At 48.0% G+C, this 6000-nt stretch overlaps 1 protein-coding gene across 2 annotated transcripts in view; it reads right to left on the bottom strand.

The window, feature by feature from the left end:
- The window catches only part of LBR (lamin B receptor), a 42902-nt gene extending 37217 nt beyond the window's left edge, over positions 1 to 5685 (bottom strand). The window contains exon 1 of one of the 2 annotated variants that reach the window (XM_063441523.1): positions 5512 to 5685. The gene's annotated coding sequence lies outside the window, so the exon portion shown is untranslated. The remainder of the gene's footprint in view (positions 1 to 5511) is intronic. The other variant, XM_063441524.1, reaches the window with a different exon arrangement.
- Between the last annotated feature and the right edge of the window lie 315 nt (positions 5686 to 6000).

Genomic DNA, 6000 nt, shown 5'->3' on the forward strand with positions numbered 1-6000 from the left:
CATCTGGCCGGACGGAATTATTTCCAGTCCCAAAGTGCGGGACGAGGCTCCATTACTCAACACCCCACCTATCACGACACAAGGGGCCGATCTCCATTCTTCCCGTCCCGCGGCCGGCAATGGCGCTCAAGAGGTTTCCGTGGATACACCGGCTCAAGACGACCTTACGGTGAGTCTTTACAATTCTCACACTCTGCGCACACATCTATGTTTTTCTCATGTTTGTGTAGGGGGCCAGACTCCAACATTTTTTCCCAGCATGGTCGGGCCTGACGTCCGACACCTGGGTGCTCAACACAATACGGGGGTTTCACATAGAGCTAGTGGGGGATCCGGTAAGTATCCCCTCCCCCAGATCACTTTGCCTCTCTTGGCACGATCGCATGTTGATCAACGAGGAACTGCTCGACCTCCTAGACAAGAGGGCGATAGAACAGGCACCCATAGACAACGAGCAATGTATTTCTCGTGGAGAAAAAAAGGTGGCCTTATGCGCCCAGTTATAAACCTGCGCCCCCTCAACAACTTGGTAAAGTATCGTCATTTCAAGATGGAGGGTATACACCTCCTGAGAGACCTACTCCAGCACGGAGATTTGTTGGCGAAACTAGACCTCAAGGATGCCTACCTTACAGTCCCGGTGGCAGAAACATCTCGGGACCTCTTATGCTTCCATTGGCGCAACAAGACCTGGCGTTTTACCTGCCTCCCCTTTGGCCTCTCATCGGCCCCATGGTGCTTCACCAAGCTCCTCCGCCCGGCGATGGCCTGGCTACGCAGTAATGGGATAAAACTTAATGTCTATCTAGACGACATCCTACCCATGGCTCAAGCTCACCAGGTCCTCTTACGACACATCAAACTGGCACTAGATCTCCTTTCCCGTCTAGGGTTCATCATCAACTGGGAGAAATCCCATCTGACCCCTACGACACGGATAGAATTCCTAGGATTTATGGTGGACTCACTTCAAGAATCCTTGAGCCTACCCACGAGCAAGGTTTGTGCGATCCGCAAGGAGCTGCGCAGGGCACTCCTCCGACCGCAACTCACGTTGCGACAATAAGCTCGCTTGATCGGCCTCTTAACATCCTCCATTCAGGCGGTATTTCCCGCCCCTCTACATTACAGAGCCCTACAACGACTCAAGATTGCGCACATACGGGAAGGCGCGTCCTACGCGGACCTGGTGACTCTGGACAGAGAGACAAAAGACGAAATCCGCTGGTGGATTCTCAACCTGTCCGCTTGGAATGGCAAGGCGATCTTCGGCTCCCTCCCAGAGTTCACCATAGAATCAGATGCGAGCCTACAGGGATGGGGCGCTCACTGCGCAGGCGTGTCTACGGGAGGCCGCTGGTCGGAAACCGAAGCCCGGTTACACATGAATGCCTTGGAACTCCTGGCGGGCTCCTTCGCGGTCCGCAGCTTCGCGAAAGATCAGGCACATGGATGTATCCGCCTCCGCATGGACAATATCTCAGCAGTGCGGTACATCAATCACATGGGCGGCACCCATTCGGCGCTCCTAGCCGGATTAGCGAAAGACTTCTGGGAGTTCTGTCTGGAACGGAACCTGATGGTTCAAGCAGAATATTTGCCAGGGTGACAATGTCCAGGCGGACTGGAGTTCTCGCTATCTCTCGGACGCCAGCGACTGGAAATGGGACGTGGAGGTGTTCTCCACTATATCATATCTGTGGGGTCCTTTTGCTATAGACCTTTTCGCATCCCGACTCAACGCCCAGCTCCTGCGTTTCTTCAGATGGAGACCAGACCCATCGACAGAAGCCGTGGACGCCTTCCTGCAGAACTGGCAAGAAACCCCACTATATGCGTTTCCCCCATTCTCGATGATCCCCCGCACCCTCATCCAGACCCGCCGCCAGCGGACCGAACTAATCCTCGTCACCCCTTTCTGGGGGACGCAATCATGGTTCCCACAACTATTGGAGATGGCGGTGGATCTCCCCAGATTGTTGCCAACCTTCCAGGACCTTCTCAGGAACCCGTCAGGGAATTGTCACCCCCTCCTGGTGAATGCCTCTCTCAGCCTACTGGCCTGGCGCATTTCAGGGGACCCTGGGAAATCCAAGGTGTTTCGGACTCTACTCGACGACTCTTGGCGGATGCATGGGCTCCGGGCATTCGACGAGCATATGGGTCAGCCTGGAGAAATTGGGCTAGCTGGTACATGGCTAGGAACGTGGATCCCGTTTCAACCCCTGTGACACTCATTCTGGATTTCCTCACATCCCTCTTCGAGGAAGGGAAGGCATACCGAACTATCAATTTATACAGATCGGCTATTTCCTCGACACATCAAGGCTTGGACGGAAACCAAACCGGTCAACACCCACTAGTGTGCAGACTCCTAAGTGGCTCCAGACTTTCCCGACCACCCAGGCCCCGCTACTCCTCCACTTGGGATGTTTCCATTGTTTTGTCCTTCCTCCTCGCCTGGCCTCCGAATCTCTCCCTACGCCAATTATCGGCTAAATTACTTTGTCTCCTTTGCCTTATATCTTGCAAGAGAGTATCGGACGTCCGGGCCTTGGACCTTGACGTTAGATCATACACCCCTGACGGGGTAACGTTCACCATAAATAGACGAACCAAAACATCTATTAGATCGGTTTCATACCTGGCTTTCCCATCTACACCAGCACTGTGCCCAGTAGCGTGTTTAAGAGAATACGAGGATCGCACTCGTACTAACAGGGTGGCAACTACACCCCAGCTCTTCCTCTCACTCCGTCCACCTTTTAAACCGGTGGTAAGCACTACCCTATCCCGTTGGTTAAGGTGGCTACTCGGCTCAGCAGGTATCGATACCTCCATCTTCGGGGCTCATTCAGTAAGGAGTGCCTCGGCATCCGCAGTTATCACATCTGGGGCACGCCTGGAGGACCTTATGAGGATGGCTGATTGGTCTAGAGAGTCGACATTCCGAGAATATTACTTTCGCCCGATTACTCGCCTGTTTACAGCAGTGGTGGACCAGCTTTAAACTTGCAAATACGAGCCTCCGTGTCTTGTAATAAACTTACATGATTTTGCTATTGCATGACGAAAAGTCATGATTTTAACAAAGACACGATGGCGAGTATTGTCCCACCCAACTTGCGTAAGTATGTGAGGATTTTATTCCGCAAGTTTTCCCACCCACATCGTCTGCATACGGACGACTACGGACAGGTGGTAAGTGGGACATTTTCTTGCACTTATGTATGTGGTTCTTTGTCTTATAGATGCAATTGCACTAGCACTCAGGTGAGATTATGTATATTCGGCCTCTTCCGGCCTTGATATAGGTACACAGATCCGATTTAACCTTTGGGTTCCTGTCACTTATGTTTTCACAGCCTGACCTGGACCTGCACGAGTCAGCCGGAGACACACTGCCACGCCCGGATGAAACGACCCTTCTCATCCAGTGGAAACGGCTCATCATCACCTGTTTGAACTTGCTTCCATGGGACTCACAGTTATGCGGGTTACAGAAAGCCCGAAGTTTTGTTGACAGTTACCTACATGTTATATTCTTACGTTTGTTAAATTTTTCGTGTAGCACCTTCAGAAAGAGGGAAATGGGAAGGCGGACTAGGGTATTATACTGGACATAAGGGGGCGTGGCCTGTGTGTGAGACATGGACTACCTTTTCTTTTCAATTCTGTTAATGCTCTTTGCTGCTATTGTGGACAGTAAAGAAAGGGATATGCAAATACTTGCCTCCGCGTCTTTATTAAAATCATGACTTTTCGTCATGCAATGGCAAAATCATGTAATTAACTATCCACTTATTTCAGGTGGAAGGAGTTTTCATCCACACTTTTTCCCCACCACAACTTATTTGGCATGTATATATCCTTGCATTACAACTTCAAATTAAATAATATCAAATACAAAACCAATAAGAGAGCTAAAAAAAATAATGAATCAAGAATTATTTCAGTTGTAATCAAAAAAGCTATAAAATGATTGTAGTTAAAAAGCAGCTCAACACATGAAAAACTTTCCCCAAGTTTAAAAAGTGAAAAGACTGCTTACACTTTTTTGGTGAAATTAAATACATCCGGTGCTCAGCAAAACAAAATGTACAATTTTGGGGGTCTTCCAACACAAAGAAAATGCAGATGTTTCAGTTCAACACAGAAACTTTCATAAGCACAAATTAAATTTTTTATATATATATATATATATATATATATATATATATATATAAAAATATATATATATTTATTTCGGATTCCTCCCTTGTAAGTGTGTGTCATGAGCCCTCAAAACTTGCAGTTAGGAACTGACTACAAATGTAGGGCTTTTTTTTTTATATAAAATTATACACAAATCTATCACTACATAAAAGAGTCAATAACAGGATTTAGAGACCCCCCTTTTAAAATGTGGCTAGTGATCCACAAGTCAAAACAAAAACGAATTACTATTATCTTCTAAGAAAAACCGGCTTACATTTAGAATGATCAGTGCTATCCAAATAAGGTAAAGCTTGCTATCAAGATATTACTGAGCTAAATACAAATAAAGCTAACACTGTGTAATGTTATTGCATGATATTAAAGTAGGATATCACACCAGCAACTCAAATATGAAAAAAAAAATTGTGTTATAATAAGCCCGTGTTTATTCCCATGGACCTGCTGCCAAGTCCCCGCTAAACCATGGCACTCCATGATAACTTTTTAAATATAAAAGAATGATTGTGTGTGTGTGTGTTAGAGCAAACAATTTGGCATTAAATTGTACTCTGTTACTTTATCTGTTAAATTGAACTAAAACACAAAGTTATTCATGGATGCGAATGTCTGTGTGTAATGACACTTTTAGGAAGTTAGAATTATAGATCCTTTTATGCGATTTAAAAAAAAGAAAAGAAAGACAATACAGACACCCAATGTTACCCAGGAGGTAATTCAGTGCTGGGACAGACAGGGTTATTCACTAAACTCCAAACCTTACTTGTTATGGACTACATCTCCCATAATGCAGTGCCAGCATTATGGCTATAAAGGGAATCGGCTAACAATAACCGAGATACAGCAGGACAATTATTTGGAGATCGACTATTTTGATGAGAGGGAGAGAGACACAGACACACACACTAAATTCGGAGTCAGTGAATTCTTAACAGAATGGCTAACGCTGGAACTATAGTGCAGCTTCGTTAGATTTATCCTGAATGTGGTACTTTAAAGGCCCTCTCCGTGCACCATAACAACTTCATATAGAGTAACGAGTTCAATAAACAGCCTGCAGACCCAGTAACTGCTCCCACCCAGAGCCTCGGGCACTCCACCTCCCATGATGCTCAGCCAGACCTTTCACATGCATTGAGCGGTTGGCAGAGGATGGAGGGAGTTGGAGTATCCCCCGTGTGCTCCGTGACAGCCTCTGTGAGGGGGATGGAGTACCACCCGTCAGCCAGCCCAGTCCGCCATTTTAGAGAGTTCACACCCCAGCAACCCCGCCTTCCGCTGGCAGCTCCTCCTCACCTGTTCTCAGATCGCCTCCGTGTTTCACCGACTGCCCGGCAGACAGAGCTCGGCGCCAACCGCTACCCGAACACCCCAAAAATAAAAAAAAAAGGTGGGAAACAAAAACCAACCTGAACCGCGCGCGCCAAGTCCGTTACTCGCTCACCGCTCGGCCGCCTCGCGCAGTTTTGGAATAGTGTTATGAGCGCGAAGCTCTGTGATTGGATGCCGTCCGGCTCCCCCTCGCTGCTGATTGGTCAGTCACTGGCCGTGTAGGCGGGAGAGTGAAGCTGTCTGTGAAAGGCCACGCCCACCCGCTTGGTGCTGCAGAGAGGAGATAAAATGGAGGCGGGCAGGGGGCCAGGCTGGGAGGTGCAGTGTGTTATATAAACAGTGAGGGGATAGACAGCACTGAGGGCGGGAACAGTAACCGGTGTTCTATCAGATCTCTATACCTTGTCAGAATGGTATACCGGAAGTGACGCAGCCGCACCGGAAGTGACGAGG

This window comes from Pelobates fuscus, chromosome 2, assembly GCF_036172605.1.
Source record: "Pelobates fuscus isolate aPelFus1 chromosome 2, aPelFus1.pri, whole genome shotgun sequence".
Classification (NCBI taxonomy): domain Eukaryota; kingdom Metazoa; phylum Chordata; class Amphibia; order Anura; family Pelobatidae; genus Pelobates; species Pelobates fuscus.